Source organism: Anticarsia gemmatalis, chromosome 18, assembly GCF_050436995.1.
Source record: "Anticarsia gemmatalis isolate Benzon Research Colony breed Stoneville strain chromosome 18, ilAntGemm2 primary, whole genome shotgun sequence".
In the NCBI taxonomy this organism is placed as follows: Eukaryota; Metazoa; Arthropoda; class Insecta; order Lepidoptera; family Erebidae; genus Anticarsia; species Anticarsia gemmatalis.
This window is the reverse complement of record NC_134762.1, coordinates 6,541,573-6,566,675: the sequence shown is the minus strand read 5'-3', so window position 1 is coordinate 6,566,675 and position 25,103 is coordinate 6,541,573. Positions and strand designations below refer to the sequence as shown.

At 32.7% G+C, this 25,103-nt stretch overlaps 1 protein-coding gene across 8 annotated transcripts in view; it reads left to right on the top strand.

Annotated features, from left to right (window-relative positions):
- brat (tripartite motif-containing protein brain tumor) overlaps positions 1–25,103 on the top strand; it is a 439,119-nt gene that overhangs the window by 97,805 nt on the left and 316,211 nt on the right. Inside the window, exon 1 of one of the 8 annotated variants that reach the window (XM_076126204.1) lies at positions 7,805–7,815. The exons of the other annotated variants lie outside the window; for them this stretch is intronic. The gene's annotated coding sequence lies outside the window, so the exon portion shown is untranslated. Of the gene's footprint in view, positions 1–7,804; positions 7,816–25,103 lie in introns of those variants that run through there. 8 annotated transcript variants of the gene reach the window in all.

Sequence of the window (25,103 nt, the reverse complement as noted above, 5' to 3'; positions counted from 1 at the left end):
AGATAAATCTTTCAATCTGTCGTATCTACATATCATTAGTGTTTGCACAATGCTGCATTCACGCCTGCGTCCGATGCCCTTGCCCTATCAGCAACGTGTTGAGGCAGGTCAGACGTTTATTCTTTGAACCCGTCTCATTATATTTGCGCAAATCTTTAATATTTGACATTTGAGATGTCTATATTTGTATTTGATGTTATCTTTAGCTTTTATGATCATCGTAAAATATATTTATTTAATACAAATTATAGTTAGAAAAGGTGCTTCATCAAATTTTCAAGTCGTAGTACAATCAAGACCTAACCGCTCCCTTCTTCGGGAGGAGACATATTTGAAATCAAGAGGCAACCTTGCCCAGCAGTGGGACAACAATGGGTTACAAAGTTCAATCTTATAGCCTTGGTAACGAGTATTTCAAATTAAAAATTGCTTGACATGATTAAGTTCTTACAAAATACGATAGAGGTACTGATGAATATTTCGAGTGTCGAAAATTGATTTACCGGTTTGAAAATATTAACTTTGCCTATCCTTGAATACAGTCATGATTCCAAATATGTGTATAAAATAAATGATTATAGCAGCATTAAATTAGGTCCATTTGTATTAATGAACAATAATAATAGAGTATGATTATACTAACAGTTTAGTTGTGAAATTTTGTTAGAGAAACCATTAATAACGCATCGATTTCGTAGTTGGTTTGGACTATATATAATTAGATGAATTTAGATAATCGTAGTAGTGTCATTTTCAAAGCAACGGTTCGGCTAGTTTAGTCTATATCTAGCTACAATTGGAAATATGATATTTGTGTAATTACACCCTTGAACACTATTTTAGTATGAATATTTCAGAGTCTGAATGTAAACGTTCAATTTCCATATTGCACGTATTCCATATTCTATATTTTGTCACGTAATTGCCATTAAACATATTATAAGACGAAAAGTAAATTGAAAAAATAAAAACACAAATCATATACATATATTTTTTACCCATTCATATATAAACACAACGCCACGTATATGGAACATTTCCATTTCCCAAAGTCCCAAATAAATGTCAAACTGTAATAGGTACAGAACGGCCGCACGAGGACTCTTCTACGCATATTTTTCTAGTATTTGGCGAGTGCAATCGCCGGCGTCCGATGCCCTTACTCTATCTATACCGTGTTGAGGTAGGTCCAGCTGTACGATATTGAACTTGTGACTTTGAAAATGTAGAAAGCTTGTTACTTCACTACAAGTGGGCTTTTACTTTAGTAACAGGCAAACACAACAACGTAAATAACGATTAAATACAGCATATTCCCATTTTCCAAACTTAATTTATCAATTAATGTTAAACAGTAGCGCCATTCTCTACCACTATCGACTATCGACAACCGGGTAGCTATCAAGAAATTTTGCATGAAAATCTGATCAGCGCCTCTGACGGAGATCGCAAGAACTAATTTTGCAGTGCCTTTTAAATGTCAAACTCTCGATACTCGATAGTACCGTCTGTACAAAATCGTGCTAAAGAAGGTACAAAACAAAAAACCGAGTCGCTTCTGCGAATATTTTTCTAGTATTTGGTGAGTGCAATCGCCGGCGTCCGATGCCCTTACTCTATCTATACTGTGTTGAGGTAGGTCCAGCTGTACGATATTGAACTTGTGACTTTGAAAATGTAGGAAGCTTGTTACTTTAGTATAAGTGGGTTAGATTTTTCTTTGGTTTAGTTGATTCGTGAGAAGATTTTTATATGATTTAGTTTTTGACTTAGTTTGAGATAGTTTTTTGATTGAAAGTTTTAAATTTTGTAAACTATTAGTACTAGTTTATCTTTTCGTTACGACAAATACACAAATATTATATTGTTGTAAGTGAAAGTGAACTCACGTGACATAATCATTTGACTATAGTTTTGAATTGAAAATACTAGGTCATTTATTTATTATTGCAATCTATTTTGAATTAATATTACGAATTAATTTATTTAAATTATATGAGAATGCAACTGAACGGCTTTAAGTTACATTTACTTTTTGTTATGACTAAATGTATTTTAATGAATATTTGTAAAACACATTTTGAACTAATAACATTATACTAAACTTTAACTTTAAAACCGAGTACCTATAGTTTTACATGTATTTAAAGAAAGAATATTTATTTTATACATTTATATTTATTTCAAAACGTAAACGTAACGTATCTACAAAAAACACTTAAAATTTAAATAAAATCTAAAAGATGTAAAATTATTTCATTGTTAATTATTCCTTCATATTCGCCACTAGATCGTTTCCACATACAGAATACAATTGCATATACGCCCAGCGGGCTTATCACGTATCTCAGTTGACAGTTAGTATACGTCAAATCTATGGTCACTATTCAGTACATTGCTGCTTTAACGTAACGTATTAATCACTAAAACCTAAGGGAGAAAACAATGGACAGGATAGGGGCTTTCAAATAGTTGTCATCTGAGATACGTGATAGCCCCCCTGTACATACTATACATAAGAACACCTACGTATACTGCCTAGTATCACACACATATTAACTACATACAAGTGGGTAAACAGAGGTGAGTGACATAACCTCATTAGGTGGAGAACACTCAAGCACTGATACTAAAAGCACGCCTACATTGTCTACTACCCACTACACCTTAACAAGTTTACTTCAAGTACTACCTGATTTTATACTTGACAATATTAAATGCATTTAATTTATGAAAATAACTATGTCTCTGACGAATAACTGCCTAATGTATACATTTGGATTTCTGGCGCTCAATTCTAAAGTTAATTCCTCAATTTATTGTTTTTTTTTTACTAAATGATAGTATATTTTTAATCGCAACTTAGTACAAAAGATATTTAAATGCTCACTTAGTATATTACTTACACACAAATATTACTAACAATTTTAAAAACGTAACTGTTTTGTATAAACCATCTTAAACTTAGAATTTTTATTTGGAGGAGTTAATGCCTACAAACTTTTTTAATGGATTTTAATAACTATTTACTTATAAAACAATGGTGTGACGTGTACTCAAAAGTACTCAAAGTAAGACGAATGCAAGAATAGATACATAGAACATATAGTTTAAGACTAACCTGGATTCCAGGAAAATGAAGTCTGGGTACACAAATAAAATGCTTAACTAACCGACTGACTGTTTTTCTGATTCAGTAAACTAACGAAAAAGCAACGACTGGACGTATCTAAAGCTTTCTGAAACGCAAACAGCTTTGAAAATGTTGCTACCACGTTTTCTTTTTACCAGCTTACGAGATTTGTGAAGGAAAATTTTTGATCAGAAAATACGAGAATATAGAGATGTCATCCGAATGTGTTTAGCTGTGTTTTTAGCTAGGTTTTTCCACGGCTTGGTAGATGTTAGGTTTATTTAGAAAGTATTAGCCTATATCTATTTTTTTACAGGATAAAATGTGTTTATCTGCTGCACTTCCCAACAGACGTCAGCTTTTTACTATGGATAAATGAAGTCACTAATCTAATATTTACTTAATGTTATATTATCTTTGAATGCATCGCTTTTCTCAGGATTAATTAGGAAACAAATTAATATAAATATGACAATTTTCTAGCATAAATAAGTGCATTGATATGTCAACATCTTATAGAAACAGTTCATGTATTAAGAGTTCTCAAGGAAACCTTTTGAAATGAATGCCAAAGGCAACAACTCCACCTTCAGTTGCCATAACATCTTACTGTGAACAGCAGAAAAGTTAACTCGTCGGCATTATTCTGGCCTCATATTTATTCCGACACAGTCAGCTAGCTACAAAACAAGGTAGGAACATAGCAAGCTCATTATAGACGGGGTTTCAAGCACCCTACACCAACACGGCTAATAGGAGAACCGTATTCTGGTTATATTTGACCTATAAAATATCTATTTTTTCATTCGAGCTAACCATTCGAGTTTTTATTCAAGATCTTTTTCAAAATAAAAAAAGATAGGAATATAAATGTGTATAATTTTTTTCTATTTTTCATCCTTCTCTAGGATTAGAATATAGTTTTCAATCAATTTTTATTCAAGATCTTTTACAAAACAAAAAAATTAAACGAATAAAAAGGTGTATCGATTTTTTTTATTTTTTTCATCCTTGGCTTAGGATTAGAAAATATTTCCAAAGCTGTAAAAATGATGAGCGGATTTTTCTATCAAAGCTTTACAAGGTTGGGGTTTTATGATTTCTTATTCAGATTTTATGATTGAAATATGTTTATGTTTTACATGCATTCGGACTTTGAGAGTCATATTTCAATCTCAAATGCTATAATGTTTTAAACTTGCATTTTATTGTAGTAAAAAGAATATGCTGTGGTTTATTTTTGCTCAAAATCTATACTAATATTATAAAGCTGAAGAGTTTGTTTGTTTGTTTGATTATTTGTTTGAACGCGCTAATCTCAGAAACTACTGGTCCGATTTGAAAAATTCTTTCAGTGTTGAATAGTCCATTTATCGAGGAAGGCTTAACATATCATCACGCTACGACCAATAGGAGCAGAGTACCAATGAAAAAATTTTTGCACATTTTAGAGACGAAAAAAGAATATACTCTTTCAAACGTCACGATTAGCATATCATTACTTTAGTACGCGATACGCATCGCGTGAAGGCTTTGTAAAACAATATCTATGAATAAGAAATTATGGACAGTATACAGAGAAAAAATCTCTTTACACACGCACAATACATTAAATCTAAAGAAAAACGGAACAAGGGAGCTTAGTTTACATAATTTTTTACTTTCTTATTCATTATTAAATTGAGTAACTGTTCTTAAGGATGTTATTATATTATATCATAAATAATTTACTCAGAAATATTTTTTTAAGGTAATAAATTCTACAGTATTACTTTAACTTTTATAACATGCAGTAAATGGGCAAAATAATAATATACACATAATGCAAACGCAAAAATAAACATGTAGTTTACGTAGCATGGAAAAATACAAATGAATTTTTTTATACAATATTTTTACATAAAAATACTCCGTAAAATGAGCAAAAAAGAAAGAAAATAACTTCAGAACTTTTTATGTAAATAATTATCCATTAAATGGATGAAAATATATATCTATAGTATTATTTACACATACATAAACACATAAACATACCTTACCCTGGGGTAGGTAGAGAGGGTTATTTAAAACCTAAAATACACGTTATTCCAGAATAGTCCCTCGCTACAAAGAATAAGGCGCGTCACACCAGTTTGTATATCATTAGTCGCGCCGATAAAGCCTTTCTTTAGAACAATGTGTTGCAAAGAACCTTTGTGAATGACTCCTACGGCTTTGTGGCTGCAACACTATGTATTATTCGTTTTTAATTGAAAATTGTTACTGCTCTTGTAATTTTTAGGGCTTCTCTTTTATACTGGAATTTTGCATTTTAACAATATTTTTACAGTTTGCATTTTATGTTCTACCTGTATGTCGTTGTCAGTAACTTACCGTTTCGTGTATTTCATAGTATTTGCGTTTGTTTAAATATACTACCTTAAAAACGTATAAATAATACAATTAATCTGTGTTTTATCACTTTTAATTAAGTTTAATTCTAAAATAATATGTATGAAAAGACCAAACACTGCCTGAAATGTCTATTCGAACCTACTTGATGTTCATAGCAACAAACGACTTTTTTTGTTACACATACATTTTTGACTAATTTTAAGAGAAACTCAATTAAATTAATTCAATGTGTAGTGTTTCAAAGTTGTGGCCCTGTCCACTATGGGTCGACAAGCAGACTGTAGATAGCAAATAAGGGTATAATCCGTAAAACCGACCACACTAAAGTTAGCTTTTAATATAATTCAATCTACATATCAAAGTTATCGCTGCTTTCTTGGCTTTCAATTACCACAGCTCCTTCAAAACCCAATCTTATCACTGTAAAATAAAGTCTAAATTCCCCTTTAAGTATTTAAGTTAGAAGACATCGTGACTGTAGAATTGACCTGTGACCGCGGCGTGATCTTCCATAGCCGGCGAACTTCCGCGTGGTCCGAATGTCCACCACGTAATGTGATTTACTAGAGTTAGGATACAGGGACGGATTAGGGATAGCAAGGGTGCAATGACCTGCTTCTAATTAGACGTAGACTAAACAAAGGCAGGCGCTTTTTATATACGATACAGCATTGCTATAAAATTAATATATTTTTTTCAATCTTGAAGAGGTAACTAGTCACTTTTAGTTAATGTGAAGAAATTATACCTTCTCTTTAATCTCGAAAGGGTATGCTGGGCCAGTTCTGTTATGATTAACATGAATAAAATGATCGCGTCATAAAACAGTATAGTACATTTGTATCGGATAAATAAAATTTAAAACAGAAATCACACATTAATTTGATTCGTAGACCATTATAAGCATAATAGCGTAAACATAGATTAGTTCTACACGTATTATGTTGATAATTTAGTTATTTGCGGTGATTTTATGATTACGATCATTACTGTGACCTAATATTAGATTGGCACTTATTTTGTTACACCTTGACAGATAATGGCAGAATTACTTTAAATGTCATTCTTATTTTTCTGTACAATAGACTTTTAATAGAATATACATTTACTTCCATTTTTTTATTGCTTATGTCTATACGCCTAAATTTTTAACGAACTCAAATCACGAAAAATAATAAATATTTTTTAATGGTCCGGGAATAGAAATTGAAGCCATGTAGCTTCCAATCGCGCACTTTACTACTTGTTCTTAATAATTATGTCAATTTATTATCGGAGACAAAAATCCCAAATACCTGTATCATATCCTGTGACCTAAAACAATTTTAGCAAAGAGCTTCTTAGAATACGCAGTAACTAATAACCGACCAGTTCGAATAATTCAGGTTTCATTACGACCACCAATTGATTTTTCAAGCAAGACTTAAAATTAAAATTTATTCCCGCGGGGCACATTTCCCTGCGCCTGCTATACTGCTGATAAAATAAAAAAGAAATACGTATGCACCTCACGACTTATAATCCGGCCCTGTCATCATCTTTAAAATTAATTTCCTATACATTCCACAGCAATGAAAATTGAACTCTACATTTACAGGATAAAGTCGTTTATCCTTCGTAAATTTTTTCGCGGTAGGTGTGCACGTTCACTTCATATAAATGCCTATTTATTTTTATGTGACGTCATAAAAATGGAACCGCCGTTTCCAAGTTGTTTGTATAAAAACACATTTTACATGTATTATAGTTAATGCCTAACTAAGTTGGTGTTCCCGTTTCGTAAGAAAATATACATTTTCCATGAAATATTTTCGTACGTATTTTGTACGGTATCTGGAATAAGAATTGTTTCTCCGGAAGAATGTGTTGGAGTTGTGAAGTTTTTTCTATTTTCTCTCTCTTTTTTTTTCGGTATATCTAAGTGTTTTGTGAAGTTGCTTGGGAAATATGTTTGAATACATTTCTTCGTGGTGTTTTTGCATTAGGATTTTTCTTTTCTGAATTGCTGCTGTCTATTTTATAAGTCTGAGTTCTTTCAGCATGCGTTACTTGGGTTTTTACTTATTAATGTAAATGTGCTTCTGGAATTGTATGCGTACGCAGCGAGTCAAATAACGAGACATACATAAGAACACAATTGTAATAATATATGAATACCACAATAGTTTTGTGGTGTTGTTAACACAAGTAATTAAGATCTAATTTTATTATTTTCCTTGTTTCAGGTATTGCCCAATACTTCTACTTCTGATGTTTCTTACGGACTGACAAAACATTCGTTAACTAAGGTAACAAAGAAAATTTAATTTGAAACATGTATTATAACATAATTTACGAATCCAGAAATATTATTTACTTAAATACAGTAAAAACAGAGACATTCCCTTGGGTTAGTTAAATGTAAGAATAAAATTGTAAGTTGTTTCTCAACTTGTCAGTGCTTATGAAACTATAACTGGTGCTCTATGAGTTCACATCAAAAAGTCGACGTAATGGATAAATTAGAAAGCTTCCCCGAAACGCCCCGGCTCATTAATCATTTGTGCGCTATTCCGAGGAACGATATCATAACGGTATCAAATTAATTGTACGAATTAACAATGTTGAGTGCTTTATTTCACTGAAATTGTGAGAAATTACGTTGAGGTGTATGTATGTCAGAAAGTAAATCTTGTAATAGATAAACATGATGAAAATTCTTTTACTAAGAGTATCAATTAAAAGTGGTGTCAAAAAAGCATTAATGGCAAATCTACTCTAGGTATATTATGGGCTAATTTCATGGCAATTTTGTCTGTTCAATCGTATAAGTAAAAAAAAACGTACAGTTAAACATGCATTCATAACTGAACAATCTAAAAAGTCCTAATTATTGTCTTACAGATGGGCTACTCAAAGCTACTCATGTTTTGACAAAGATTTCACAACAATTGCCAGTATATAAAATGAATATAATATGTACATAACATAATTCACAATACACACACCTATTACACAAACTGTTACTATTCTAGTATGACTAAAATATTTATTTGTCACTGTATATTCTGTATCGGAAGTCTAAATAAGAGCTGTTTCCCAGAAGCAGCAATTGTTCATGTGATGCGCAAGCCACTTCGTTCCGTCTGTATTTCGACACTGACTTGAATGACAACTTCATTGCGCCAATAACTGTATCAAATTACGTGATATATTGCTCTTTAGTTACTATATTAATCATTTATAGTTCAGTGCAAGCTATATTCATATTCGTTATAGACTAGCGACCGAATTTTGATGTACAAATATTACAGAGCCTATTTCCAACCCATGCAGTGTGGTACATACTGTTACATACAACTTCTTAAACCGCAAAGTTTACTTCTATGCCAATTATTTTCATACATTGTTTGGCATACAGTTACAACTAACAGCATATGCTTTCCAAAATCCCACGACGACTTAGAAACAAACAGAACCTTTTTTAATCCAAACCATGTCCAACCCAAAAACCTTATCCGTAGCAATAACCGTATGATATCTGCAACGCTTGTTATCAATACATTGTGTAAATAGCCCTTATCTATCAGATAAGCGTTAAACGATAGCCGTATTGATTTTTGTAAGGTTTTGAATGTACTTCCGATAAGGCTTTTTGTTTTTTGTGTTGTGCAATTCTATTATAAAGTTATGCAAAAGTTTACATGCAATCTTTGTTTTGTTTGTTTCGTTTTCATGGTTTTGTTTTTTCAGAATAAAAGTATACAAGTAATAGTACTATGCATAATGTAATTATCATCTTTCGTCGAATTGACAATGACAGATAATATTTAGAGTAGCTAATTAAACAGTGCCAATTACAGGCCCGCTACTTATAGAACGGAATTACCTATTTGAGTAATCGCATTAAAGTGTGAGAACTAGTTGCACGCATAAATAACTGGCGCAATTAAAAAGTATTTTTTCTTACGATGCCAAAGTTAGTAAATAAAGTCTGTGTGTGTCACTTCAAGACTGAAATCCTAAAAGTTTTATTTCTTACTAAAGCTATGACACTGAAAAGTAGTTGATAGACTTCACTTATTTTAATTCTCAAACACGTATCTTATATTTTTAAAATCCACACGAACTATCAATCAATTTGCAAGAATTCACACACAAAAAACCCAGACGTCCGTACCAATTTTAAATTTATTGTCATCGAACAAAGCATCTTTAAGTTCCCACACTCGCCACCAGATGTCGTTATTAAGGTCATAATAATATCATAACACAGTTGACCTTGAACTTGTCTGACCTTAGGTCGATTGATAAGTGACCGTCAGTGACCTTTCTTGATTAGTTTTATTACTTTTTATTATTCATTTTATTGAGTGATATTCCTTGAGGTGTCAATGTGATTGTAAAAATATATTTATTAGACCACCCATTGCTGTTTTATAAATTAATGCTGAATCATTAATGATTGCAAGAAATTACTATTGCACATGTATTTGCGCTGGTAGTCGTGTTAGTTGTTTGTTGTGCATTCGAAAAAATTATGTGGAGTAAAAATAATTATTAATTTCTATTCTTAAGGTCCCGTTAAACCACTTTTCGATAAGTATAATAAGAAAGCTTGTTTAGTTTCATTAAAAACAAACAAACGAAAGGTGAATCTTTTTCCTGTGTTCTAACATAGTTATAATGTACCTACACATACGTAGTTATTCTAATTTTAAGTTCCGTATTAAGCAATAAACAGTTTATCAATACAAAACTATAATTTACTTTCGAAACAATAATTGCAAAGAGATACAATAATCACCAATTAAAATGATCATACACATTTAACGATTGTTGTCTATGATCTCTAAGTGCTTGAAACATCATTGGAATAATGGGTTTTGTGATAATTCGACTGATAAGCCTATTGCCATGGCCATTGCGTTAGTCTAAGTAATTGCTAAACCGCCACGCACTGACGGCCGGCCTACGGACAAGTTTTCAATAGCAACTAATAGGTATTTTTCAAATCAAAACCTTGTTTCCGCTGGCCTGTCTGGTTGTCTTTAGCCGAAAAGTAACGCAATATTTTTATCAAACATAAGTCACGCATAGCTTCACGCTAGTTATGCTCGTAGGTATAGGCAGAGGTGTATGAAGTACACCCAAGTTTTGCCGATAACAATGTTAATCCCATGTAATAAGTGACCACGTTATCAAACTCTAGATTACTATAGAATATATCAATATAAGGCAATGTAAAAATCGCTCACAGTACTCACTCTGCCCGACTTGGGAATTGAACCTGATTCCGCGTGGTCAGCAGCCTTGTACCCCACCGCGGAGACCACAATAGAGGTTAATTTTCTTTTCAAATTTCCAAAAACACTTCAATCTGTTTGTTACAAGTACATACATTTTATGCCAATGTAGAAACAATAGTGCGGGAAATTGTCCCTAAAATCGTAGGTCACGACCGGTAATCGAACTCGCGACCCTCAACACAGAAGGGGGTGTCTGATGCGATATTAGTCTAGCCAACAAATAACTGTCTAGTCTCAATCAGACGTGAACGACCCTCGTATTCTTGTCTCACCCCTTAAGAATGTCTTTACTTGCATATAATATACTCAATATTATTATGTACTTTGATGACATTTTTATTGGGATAAATAAAATGAAAGAGAATTTTAGAAGGTTATTTTCTATGAATTTACGTAGGCTTAGATAAGTTACTGTTAAGTATATAATTAGTTGTCGGCATTAGAAACCAATGCACTTCTTAATACTATGTTTTGGAAGTTTGTATGAGTTTATTTTGTACAAAAATGGCACAACGGATATCTATTCTAATTTAATAAAGAAATCTTGACTAATATAGTATGATACATGTCAGAAATTTCTCCCATAATTATGAAACAGTAGTTCTAGTGAATACTGGGGAAGGTACAGAGATCTTGCAGAAACATTCTTTCCATATATTTAAACCGAGCTGTGTATCAAAGCGCTGGGTGATGTTGAGTGTATATCTAAAATGTACTTAGAGTGTATTCTCAAAAGTAAGAAATATTCTGATAAAAACTGTTTTTCATAGTTTTATGTAATCCATCTCAACTGAAGAGTAAACTACACATCCCTGACTTCGGTACCGTTAGCTGACTCACTGACTTCCAATAATCCTTTCAGTCATAAAATGTGTTCTCTTTCATACACATTTTTATTTATAAGTTGACCCACTTCCAAAGTCGTCATCCCATAGTTGCCGGCGGTTTCCAATCGTTTTATTGGACAAGGAGTACCAACAATGGCCGACCATTGAAAAGTATGCAACATCTATACGAGTGAACTGAACGATCGAATGAACCTTTTGAACGCAACCGACCGGTGAACGAACGAATGGACGCCGTTCGGTATCTCTGGAACGCAGCCGATTGGATTTTTTAATATTATTTTTAAAAAAGGAATCCGGTGAGGTTTTAAATGACATTTTTTGGTCTATGGTTCTTGTGTAGTTTGTGCCGGAAATAAATTGAGGGAATTATTTTCACTGGGAAATCTTGTTGGGTTTTTAATTGTGGTATTGAAGAAAATTTTGAATGTAAAAAAACGATTATAAATTTTGCTTAAATTTTCTTCAGATTGTGAAGTTATTGCAAGGAAACTAAGGAAATCTTTGCCCCATAACGTAAGAAATATTTATCTCCCAAGATTTAGATCTTCTTATTATCTCGATCCCGTTAACATATTAGTTATGCGTATTTACAAAAAATTACAACAAAAAAATAGGACTTAAACTCAATAATCGTTTTATTATAACTTTGTACCCAAGAGATTACAATAACCGTAGCAACAAAATTAACCCTTCCTGACCGGGGATTTGAATACCAACCCCTTCATTACTTATTAAAACACTATTTACTGAGACAGATCACAATATGAGCATATTCGTTACTCAGTATTCATACGATATTTCCATAGAAATAAGTTATGTCTGTTTGAATGATTTATTTTTGGTAAGACGACGTACGAAACTTTCGTATATGGCTAAGCCTTGAAATGTACTTACTTATGACATAGTAATAGTATAAAATATTCTTACATACGTTGTTTAAAATATATGTAGTTCTTATAAAGTGATGATAGCTTATTTACGACTTAAGCGTATTTGCCTTTCAGAGGTAAATTAAAAAAATATCTTTTGAGTACAGAATATCGAAACACGGAACCTCAAATATCGTCATGTTCATTTTATGAGTTTTTTACTAATTTAGCACTTTACTCGCGAATGCATAACAGACTTTTGTATAATTATTATTTGTATGAAATTAAGACTGATTCACTTATTTACTAAAATTCCCAATTTGTTTACGTTCCATCAAACATTACTATTCATTTAGCCGTTGTTTTCCACATAGTAACTAGGAAAACAATTACTAAATGAATGAAAAAACCACAATAGGACAGTTGCATTTCAATTTTTAATAGCCCAATTCCGAATTTGAAATTTCATTTACCCCATCGCATAAGCATTGAAGTAAAATCGAAATCATTCACTCATTCACTCACTATTCTCACGAAAATAAACATTAACAAAATAGTTTTGTGCAGTAACACGTTTGGCGGAATTGCCGTCCGAATGATCAAAGCGATCATTATCGACGGTCCGCTAGCCTCGCTAAGTCAATAGCTTTGCGGGCATTTAACATTACCCTTTGTTTTATTCAGTTTTATGTATTTAAAGGAATACACTGTGTTTTTAATCGGGATATAAAGAACGGGGAACGTTTGAGAAGTGTGTTTGTATTCTGTGTGAAACTCGTAGTCGGTTTTTTTTATCTCCAATACTGAGAATTAACGTTGTGTCGCAAGAACTTTTTGCCCCAAATTATAAACAGAGGATTGTGTAATGTACCTTTCTTTAAGCTCTTCTATATCTTGACTTATCTTTAGTATAAGGGCACGGATCATAGACGGAGGTATATCGCTGACACTTTCGCCGTGTTGATACTTTGAATTACTAAATTGTTTGTACACCAATTGTTAAACAGTAATATTCAAAATTTTAAGGATAATAGTTCACTTTTCTATCTATTTTTCACAACTAAAGAATTTGAAATTAATATCAAGCTCTCTTTCATTACTTCATGCTGAAGCTTTACTGAATTCACTTATATTAACTAGAAAAACCATTGACGCACGACGAATTTGGAAAATATTTCGATTCCGCTCCGTATTACCAAGAAATAAAGGTCTCTTTAATTATCATTTAACATTTCAATTACTGAAAAACAATTACAAATAATTGTTCCAATACAATTTCCAACTCATATTAAAACTACTTGATAATAACGGAACAAAAGGTACAAATACTTCATTTACTCCGAAACAATTTTATATCAAAATGGAATTAATGAAAAACAATGCACTCGAGAGATTTATCATATTATAACAATAAATTATTGAAAAATAAACGGATTTAATTCAATCAAGTTGCATGGAACGGTTCGGTCAATTAGTGAATTAAATTCGATTATTCCGAGAATGAAGTTGGAGTGAATGAACGAGTGAACGGAATGACATTGAATGTATTGAGTAAACTACCGTTATTTATCATTTTATTGTCTGCGGCATTTTGATTGATTGTCTAAATAATTTGTAATATTGGGACACGAATGGGAAAATATCGTGACACAATATGGAGGTTTGAGAAAAGGTTATGTATTTTTAACTGGAAACATCTCATGATCAACACGTGACTATGACCAATGCGTAATTTAGAGAAAGAAAGCAGTCACAGTATGATTGTCTAACGATAAAAATATGTTTTTTTAAACTAATACTATAGTATTTTATCTGCATTTCTGCTTGCGTTGATTTTTATTTTATGTTAGGTTAAACAAATTGAACTAAACCAATCTAGATAATCTTTCTAGTACAATAACCTTTTATGACAATACTTCATAGATTACATCTGTAATCTATTAAACTAGGCAAATTTTATTTAAATTGCTTTAACAGTTTTGCAATGAACACATAACGGGTACTGAATAAATAACGTATTTGAATATTACTGCGGACAATTGGGACTAATACGCGCACATAGTGCGTGTAATGAAAATAAAATATAAAAAAAATGTATAACTAAGTATATACAGATTATTTCAATATGTATATAGAAATCTGTACTCTTAGCCTACCAATATATTACCTGTACACAGACGAATATCTTTAAGTATATATCAATTTCACGAAAAAGCCACTAGACGGATTCAGATGAAATTTAATACACAGATATTGTTGAACATATATGACACTATTTTGCTCCTGAAAATCATTACAAACCTACGAATTTGCGGGCAGAAGTTATAACAACAAATACAAAAGTATGGATATTTAGTACATGTTTGTTTTACAATCACCCAAAACTGAACATACTCCTAAGTCATATTTTGACGACACTAGGCAGTTTTGCAACTTTTTGTATCAGGATAACACATAGATTATAAGAAATACAAGATTATAAGTCACACGGACAGAATATTACAGAAAATAGTATCAATATCACGTCTAATACATAGCAACATGAAATTGCGAGTAATGTCAGCAATTTTCATATTCAACATCGGACATGTGACGTTAATTCGCATTGAACGAATGATTGCGAGTGAATGAACTGTACGTATCGTAGGTAATTACGTTAATAAAGCTGAGCCAATGTCGTTGAACTGTATTGAGCTACGAACAATGACTTTTGTATGTATATAGTTCGCAGAATGCGTTAGGATTGTTGCTATGTTGTGTGATTACGAATGTTTGTGTTGGTTCCTAAAATAGATTTATGTAATGAATAGGGACAATACCTATTCCTTTATTGGCACTGACAAAAAAGGAGCAAGCTAATATATTTGACATAAATTTGTCAAAAATATTTGCTTGCTCCTTTTCACACCTATCTGTTTATAGTAAACGGGTTGATGCTTGTAAGTAATAAAAATAATAATACACGTCTAAAAAATAATTAGGTACCTAACTTTTATAAAAGAGTAAAAAGTCACAAATATTTAAATAGTATAAAACTAATTGAAAACAAAAACGGATAAAAACAGGATAGGCTATGATGCATATTAAGGAATTAACACATCTATTTTTGAATTGATGAAATTGCTATGACTTATTATGTCAGTGTGGTACTTACTCCTTAAAATTCGTACAATAGGATATGACTTTTAAAAGAAACTGAGGGCATTTTCTTCCCACGTCCCACACGTCACAATTATATACAACCCTGTCTTCTTAACCCGAAGCCGACATATCAAGAAAAGGAGAAAAAACTTAGAAAAAATCACTCAGAATTATTTGAGGTAAAACCCCGTGAAATCTCTTCATTAATCTTGAAACTGCGAACGTTTTTGAGAGACTACGCAGTTTATTAAGAGAAACCTTTTGTCGTATTACTAGATTCTTCCTCTGCGTGGAAAGACTTCTAGGGATAATAGTTAAGTATCCGATGTGAATCTAGATTAAAAACTATCTGCGTATAAAAATGTATCAAAATACTAAGTTTTAAGCCTTTGTGTTGCGTCTTTATTATATACCTATGAAGATACAGGAATAAGTAATGCGGGCAATTCGTGTCTATGTAAATTCATCAAAATGCGTCCTGTGGTTTTTTCGTGAAAGACACTACAAAACACATCCATACTCACAAAATTTTATATTTACGATATAAATAGAACTAGTGGAGTAGGTTGGTAACACAAACGTGTTGAAATTGTTTTAGAGGTGGTTAGGTTTTAGTAACTGTGGAATTAAGGGTTAATCTAGATGTCTAGCTCGAAGGACGGGACGTACTGAATGTATTACTAGTTTTTGTCTTTGTACCTATTGTCTACAGTAATTTCAACTAAGAAGTTTTTACCTAAATGGTAGAGGCGTGTGTAAATTGATATCGAATATGTTTTGGATATCCGAATCTAAGAATTTCGAGATAAAAATTGTATAACGCTTAATTCGGTCTAATGAATGGCTTAAAGACCGGAAAATCGGACCCAAAAATTTTAAAAAGTACGAGCACATGTATACCTACCTCACTTAGGAAAGTAAACTTAAAGATATCATATACCAGAATGTGCACAATTAAAAAAATATGCTTAAATTTACCTCTTATCCCCCTCTATGACGACATATTACAACAAACCAAAATAAATTTACCACAAACATCAAAACAAAAATAAAAACCGATTTCCAAGTACAAGATTTTAATAAAAATATTGGTATTACGTTCACCCAGCGTCGTGAAGATAGATTGTTTGTATAGGGAAATCTCGTGAAGCACTCCATCGATTTTGACACCTATATCTTTGTACCTGCTTCATAAAATATGAATATATTTTCCTCTAGGGTCCTTTGTGTTCGCGTTATGTTTAGTAGGATATATTGGTTTAGTTTTTATAGACCTTTGTGATATAGTTCCTTGAGGAATGTGGGTTAGTGCTGTAGTGTTATTTTCTATGGTCAAAGTTATATGGCTAAGGTCCTGGTTTTGTGATCATGAGTTTTTTCTGATGATATGTTCTTAATTTATTCTTAACCGTGAACTAGTAACTAATATATGATGGTATACAATAATCCATTTTTGTACTTAAATGTTATTGTTGAATGAAAAAATATCACTCAACTTTAAGCAAGTCTAGGCGTTGCCACCTTAGCCAGTATTTAAATAAAGATGTTTTTGCATTCTGCCCTTAGTGCCGTAGTCTCTGGAAATAACAATGTCCAAACTTTAAAAAGCCTTTTTTTTTTTTTTTTTTTTTTTAATAACCCATATCTGTCCCACTGCAGGGCAAGGGTCTCCTCCCAAACGAGGGGGAGGGGTTAGGCCTTGAGTCCACCACGCTGGCCAAGTGCGGGTTGGGGACTTTGCATGCCCTCAATAAATGTATTAAACAAATTTTAGGCATGCAAGGTTTCCTCACGATGTTTTCCTTCACCGTTAGAGCAAGTGATAATTATTTCTAATACACACATAACTTCGAAAAGTCATTGGTGTGTTGCCTCGGATTCGAACCTGCGACCACTTGCGTGGGAGGTGCCAACTTAAACCACTCGGCTATCACTGCTCGTTTTTTTTTTTTTTTTTTTTTTTTTTTTTTTTTTTTTTTTTTTTTTTTTTTTTTTTTTTAAAAAGCCTACGCTATATAAAATAGAATTGAATTTTGATCACACGACCACTACAACTGGCACAAAAAAGCGTAAACATTTCAGTCAATTGACCCAATTTCCTTTGACATTCAAAAATTTTATAAACAATAAAATTCCGACCGGCTTATTTAAACTAGTGAATTTTTGCATCATCAGTTACAAAACGGTGTCAAGTATGATGCTAAATCCAAGACATTTGCATCAGTATTCAAGGTCCACTGGAGTTACAGGTCTGACGGGATGGGGCGCATTCCTCGGGTACCGCGTTCCGCTACACACACAGACACACAAACACACAGACAAACAAACACAAACATTTCACGAATGACACGCACACAGATACAATAACGCATGTAATGTTATTAATGCGCATACGCACTCTATGTTTTGCTAGTTGTGACTGACAGGTGATAATTTGTCAAAATTAAAAGTACTGTATTGAGTACATAATTTCAAGTACTGTTAATTTTTGCTAAACGAATTACAGTTTAGTTAGTTTTTTGTTATAGGATATTATAACAGTTGTTTAAGCCTACATGTGTTTTGTTTCTGTTTTTTGCAAACATTAGTGGCAAGGCCATAACTTTTCGGCAAAATTAAAAGCTTTATGTTATTCTTCTAACACCATTCTTCGCAGTTTTGTTTTGGTTTTTAAAAAGTAAACTAAAGGCCAATATTTTAGGTCACTAAAAATTTTCATGTAAATTTTAATGCGGAAAATTATACCCAGCAGAGAAAGTATAATCCTAAAACTAACTACATTTAAAATCTGTTTTGCAAACTAAAAAGGCTTAATATACGTACGTGCAGACATTCCTATAGTTAGACAAGCAGCCGTGATGTTATCTTAAACACAAATATTAAAAATTAACCACCAAAAAATTGGATGCCGTAAATCGCGAAGAGCATAGCAGGCGCGTGCGTCGACCGGTCCTGAAGGAAAGGGAAAGGGCGATGGATTCCTTAGAAAACGAAAGGGACGGAAGGAATACGCGACATTCCACCAACTTGTTCGATTCCATTTAAAATTCTGTTCGAATTATAAAACTGGTAGTGAATTTTCGGATGTTTTTTTTTTATATTTATGCTCTGTGCACGGATGTGATTTTACGAGCGTCCTTTGAACTTAATTGTTTCTTGATATTTATGGTATGACATTCAACATTTTATGCTTTTTATTTTTTTGGAAATTGAAATGCTATGCCCGGATTTGGCGGCAATGTGAATGTAAACATTTGTTTCTCTTATGTAAAAAAACAAATCATCATGTTGTTACGATACGCTTTGGGTGCCACTTGTCTGGCTTTTTTATAATGAAATTGATCCAAGAATATCAGAAACAAAAACAACAGTATCCATTTTACAATGAAAATTAATTCTCTAAAAAATTCAATCACATCAAATAAAAGAGCCTTCCAATTTTTTATCTCACCAAAATGAAAACGTCAACGAATCGTCCAATGACAATCCGAGCATTCAAATTTGGAATTGAACGAATGAACGATAAAACTACTAATAGGAATGGAGACTCGAGCTAAATCAATCATTGCTATCAGTGAACGAAATCTCGCTTTACGAATGAAAATTGAATGGGATGAATTATAGTATTTTACTTGCACTGTGGAATAAATCCGATATGTAAATAATAGATAAATGTATGAATACAGGCTTTGTTTGCTGTTCGTTTCGCAATATGACATGAAGCTTTTGTGTTCATAAAGTTTTGGAAAAATAGAATGGGTAAAGCAAAGTAGCTGTGAATATTATGATTTACATTTTATTTTAAAAATATACTTCTCAATATATTTATATATTTACACCTGAAAACGTTGCGTATATGAACAAAGAAACTAAAACTGTTACTTCTTTACAAAATCATATTTTCATAACATAATTGCAATATCCGAAGGTATTATTACATAGGTTATAGCGTTGTACAAAATACGCCACCGTCCGTTGTTTTCCAATGTAATGGAGGACAACTTAAATAGGTATCATATACCGGGCACTTTTCCAGACTGACGACAACTGAAGACATTAAAAATATATTAATTATCTGTAAAAAAACACAGAAAAATTACGTTTTTTAAACATTACTTCATCCACAAAACCATTAAACTCCACAATATTCGTGCATACAAAATTGCATTCTTTTACAATTGCATGCGAGTGCCGACATTCTAATAGTTACCTTAACCCATAAATATTCGTATTGCAGTCGTTGCACACTTGACATTATGTCAGAAGCCATCACTGCATGAACGTGTGGCCTTTACATTATCTACGGGCTATTAGCGCCTTCGTTTTTGAGTTTTAATGGACTTTTTTAAAGACTAGCTGACCCGCTCAACTTCTCTTGCGTCATATAAGAGAATGGGTCAAATTTTTCCCCGTTTTTGTAACATTTTTTATTGCTGCTCTGCTCCTCTTGGTCGTACCGTGATGATATATAGCCTATATATAACCTTCCTCGGTAAATTGTCTATCTAGGACTGAAAGAATTTTTCAAATCGGACCAGTAGTTCCTGAGATTAGCGCGTTCAAACAAACAAACAAACAAACTCTTCAGCTTTATAATATTAGTATAGATTATTGTGCAACCTTTTGTTATGGTTTGAGAAGTTAGTTTCTACGAAATCTAAAAAACTCCTTTAAAGTAAAAAAACGTACGCACGTCTATTCTACTGCTGGGCAAAGATCTTCTCTAAAAATTCAGGGAGATGATAAACCTTGAGTGTACCACACTGTTTGCTTGTTCTGAGTCAGGGTTTTTGCATGCCCTCAAGAACTGAAGCAATGAACAAATGTCGCCCGCAAGGATGCAAAACGATCCCTTTTAACTATGTAATGAAAGAACTAGACTGGTCTTAACTTATATTGTCATCTAACTTATTCTGATTTGACGAGACTTGCCCAAATATAAATGGCGCATAAATAGGGGCAGTAGTTGTAGGTATTGCAAGAAGTTAGCTGGCCAAAATTTGGATTTGCAGTACACTGATACTTTTTACACTTTTTTCTATTTTATAGTTGGACTACTCACACACGGACATTTGATTCCAAACTAAGCAGAGCTTGTACTATGGTTACTAAATAACTGATAATACATACTTATGCCAATGAACTACTAACTTTACCTATGGGATGGTAGACTGACGACGAGCGAGAGGATAGTCTTTCCTTGCTATTTAGATTTGAAATACAATCATCTGGGATCCTATATTCCACTCCAAGTGAAAAAGAAAAGAGCTATTATTTGGTACCATTTAACAAGCATTGAGTAAATATTTGAACCCAAAACCTCTGTAGTACTAAACATTTCACTGTACGTCATCCGTGACGTTTACACCAAACACATCTAATTACCATGGCTGATAATATCGTTGATTACAACACAAGCAATTGTAGCGGCATCCTTGACTACCGCTCACTTCTCAGTAAAGCTACTCAGATTGCCGCTGTTTCAACACGCGCAAGTGGGCCAAGTATGCTTCCTTTCGACCAATATCTATTCATAGATACACGTTACCAATACTTGTAATTATATCTGCTGAACTTTCGCGAATCTGATAGAAATTTGATAAGATTGCAAGGTTTGATTTGATCAAGATTTGACTTGTTGTGAACATACATTTTGATTTAAATCATGCAGGATATAACGACGTCCAACTACACTTACCGAACCTTGAGTATAGTTTGTCATATCTATGATAATAAACGTATATTTGATCAGTGGAAGGGCCTTTCATTTTGGAACTGAGCGGCACCGTCCTTTACCTAACGAAATATGAAAAACGAAGTTATTAGAACTGTTGAAAAAAAACAGACAAAGCATATTTACAGCAGTTTCGTGGTGAACTACAACACTTGCAAAATTTTAGTAGAAAATGTCGTGACAAAAATATTACGAGTGAATGAAAATTAATAACCATTAGTGTACAAAGTGTTGGGAATACTGGTTTTATCCGGAATTTACTATCTCTCCAGTGATCGAGATATTGAAGGCTTTCAAGGAGCAAAAATTGAATGAACGCCTGTGGTATTAAAGAACACGGTAACTGACATACCAATTCTGTTTTAATTTTCTCCGTAAGTTACGAGTAGGTTAATCTTGGAGCTTATTAACATGAACAATTGTTAATTATAGCATACTAGCTGACCCGCGCAACTTCGCTTGCGTCACATAAGAGAGAATGGGTCTGAATTTTCTATGTTTTTGTAACACTTTTTACTGTTACCTACTCTGCTCCTATTGGTCGTAGTGTGATGATATAAAATATGCTTTTTTTTTCACGAAAAATATTCTCAAAATTATTTATATCTCTTATTATAACGAAGTCGCGCTAAGGCATATCCGCCATTAAAACAGTTGCCATGGCAACGGAATTTTGTTAATTCAACGTCATTATATTATTGATTTTTCGCGACTTCGTTGAATTTTCTGAATTTTCCCAGGAAATGCGTCATTTTCCCGGGGTAAAAAGTAGCCTATGTCCTTTCTCGGGTATCAAAATATCTCCATACCAAGTTTCATGCAAATTGGTTCAGTAGTTTAGACGTGATTGAGTAGCAGACAGACAGACAGACAGACAGACAGACAGAGTTACTTTCGCATTTATAATATTAGTATGGAAAGTATGGAATAGTATGGATAATACTTCGAAGCTTACCTCAGGCTTATTTTAATTTGAAAATTAATCTTATTTATTTCTTAAGCTCGTAATAATATAAAAAATGCACTGCGATTTTTCTGAAATCAGATTAACAAACTGTTATAGATACCCTTTACTACTTTAAGGTTGCAGGTTACGAAGTCTGTAAGTAAAGTTTCACATGATATTTAATAAAAAATATTTTAATTAAATACATGTAATTAAAAAGCATAGTAGTCTAATTACTCAAACATACTTTAATCTAAGTCCTATTTCAACTTATAACCCTCGACAATCTTAAATGTCAGTTACCAAGTTCTCCAACTCAACAACCACCACCCTTTTTACGAAGAAAAGTGAATTTAGCCGGGCGCCTCCGTGCTTTTTAAATGGCCCTTAGATAATACTGCCTTTGTACGGTGAAATTGAAATTATTATGGTTTAGTGGTTAGAGGATATAACGCGTGTGTAATAACGTTTTGTTTTACAATGTTTACTTTCGTAAAGGTTTCCGACTAATATCCTATTGTTTTTCGTATAAAGTATCGGAAGAGTTTTTTTTTGAGATGGTTATTGGGTGTTTCCTATTGAGAATTTGTGGTTCAATAATGTTATATTGTGTTTAGTGTACTTTGAACTATAATGACCAATTGAATCTACTCAAAGTTGGTTTAAAGTTGAAAAACGTAATTAAATATAAGTTTATGTACTTGTAAACCTTTATTGAGAGTTCGTACAAAAATCTGTTAAAATACCGCTTGTTGTAAATGTCAAAGTCTATAAAATATACCGACAAATAAATACGAAAATGTCAGATTTACGTTTACTTTACAGTCATATCGTGTATTTCAAACCTTCAACAGAATCTGTATGTGATTCCAAGGCTTCCAATTATACCTTCAGCTTTTGATTTTATAGCTAGGATTTGAGGATATTTATATGATAATAAGATATACATTTAGTACATAGTAGTAGTAGGTAGTACGTAGTAGATTTTATTTTTATTTATACCTACATATGAGTGAAAATAATGTTGAAAAGTTTAAACCTACAGATGAATTGTACTTGCGGTTCTTGAGACTTAGTTTTAGTTAAGTTATATAAAAGATACATAATATAATAAAACATACGTAATAAAGATTACACATACCTAAGTTAATTCAAAGAAAAGATAAAAACAAATACAGCACATATTCTCGTACATTAGTGATGCAGTGTACCAGCCAAGTCTACGTAATGAGAATTAATGGTCTATGTCAACGTGAACTGGTGTTAAAGAACTATAACGGAGAGTATAAAAATAAATAGGTTAGTTCGCGCCGCTAGTGTCAGGGTTCAGGCTTGAGGGATATTAATTATCTGTTGTACTGATGAAGTGGTTAAAATTTAAGAGTTGGTGTGTGGAAGGACTTTCTAGTCATGGTAGGTTGAGAAGTAGTGCGATTGGTCATTCGACATTGTCTAAAGTCTTTAAGTCGTATGGTTAATATTAGTAGAGAAAATTAAGTGCCTCCATGATTAAGTGGTTATGAGTGGAGCTGCACATGGAGTTTCGAGTATTTATTTTGGGTTTAGGCAGGTTTCTTCTAAGAATTGAAGAGTCTAGTAAGAATTATTAATTTACGCTTTTTAAGAAATATTTAATTACATTCACATTAAAGCCTACGGTAAAAATATTGGTAGTAAAACATTGTTTAATTTGACTTTAGATCATGCAACTGTTTAAAATTTAAAAGATTTTAATTACGTTACTTTTCCAGCCACTGACGATTTTCAGCCAGTAAAAAACCAGCCTTAAGTACACAAAATTCTATAAATAAACAAGTGAAATATCAATGAATACTCCTTCACCAGAATGAAGGAATAAAATCCCAACTTCGGAACTAGAAAGGGAAACTTATAGCACATCGCATTACATTTGGTATCTCATTTGACGTGAGGTTTCGCAGATAACCTGGACCCGCATATAAATCACATCGCCAGCCTCACAAAGTGGGCCTACGACTCAAATGATATATTCACATTCAAACTTTGGATGCCTGCCAACTGATGTTTGATTAAAAATGGTCCTTTTCTGCCTGTTTAATGGTTTCGCTTAGGTTATGTATGGGGATATTTATCGTTAGACATTATGTTGAATGGTTTAGCTATTAGGTTCATGTTTCGATCATGAAAGCAGCCTAATCAGAGCAGAAATTAAGAAAGGAATAAATCGGTACTAAGGCAAAGTTTGGGCAAAAAAAATTACAGGTCTTAAGTTTTCCTTTAGTCTGATGCCGTGTCTAATCCCATGAGCAAAGGCCACTATTAAAAAAAGCTCAATTAATGCTTCTAGTTCGATGTCATACCCAAAGTTCGCTTAATAAAAATGAAAATGAAAAAATGAAGAACAGCACTCTTAATCTGAATATGAATACTAAAAATATTAACAAAAAATAACCCTCAGAAGTCGATTCCAATCCCTATACAGTCAAAACCCAAAAACCCTTAAATAATAACCCGCCCGGGGCACAGTCATCAGGAAACAGTTAAGTGATATTTAAGAAACATGAAACCTTTTTACCTGACCGCCACATTTGTCACGGGAGTGCCACGGAGGACCAGCGAGGGTAGATCTGTCACGGTGATAAACGATCGTGCCTTCCATTGCGCTAACTTGCTACAGAATAAGTATTAAATGGGTTATTAAGTACGGTAAGATGCTTTTTGTATTTAAGTCATTATTTATAAATTGGATTTTGATTTGGGAATAAAAACGG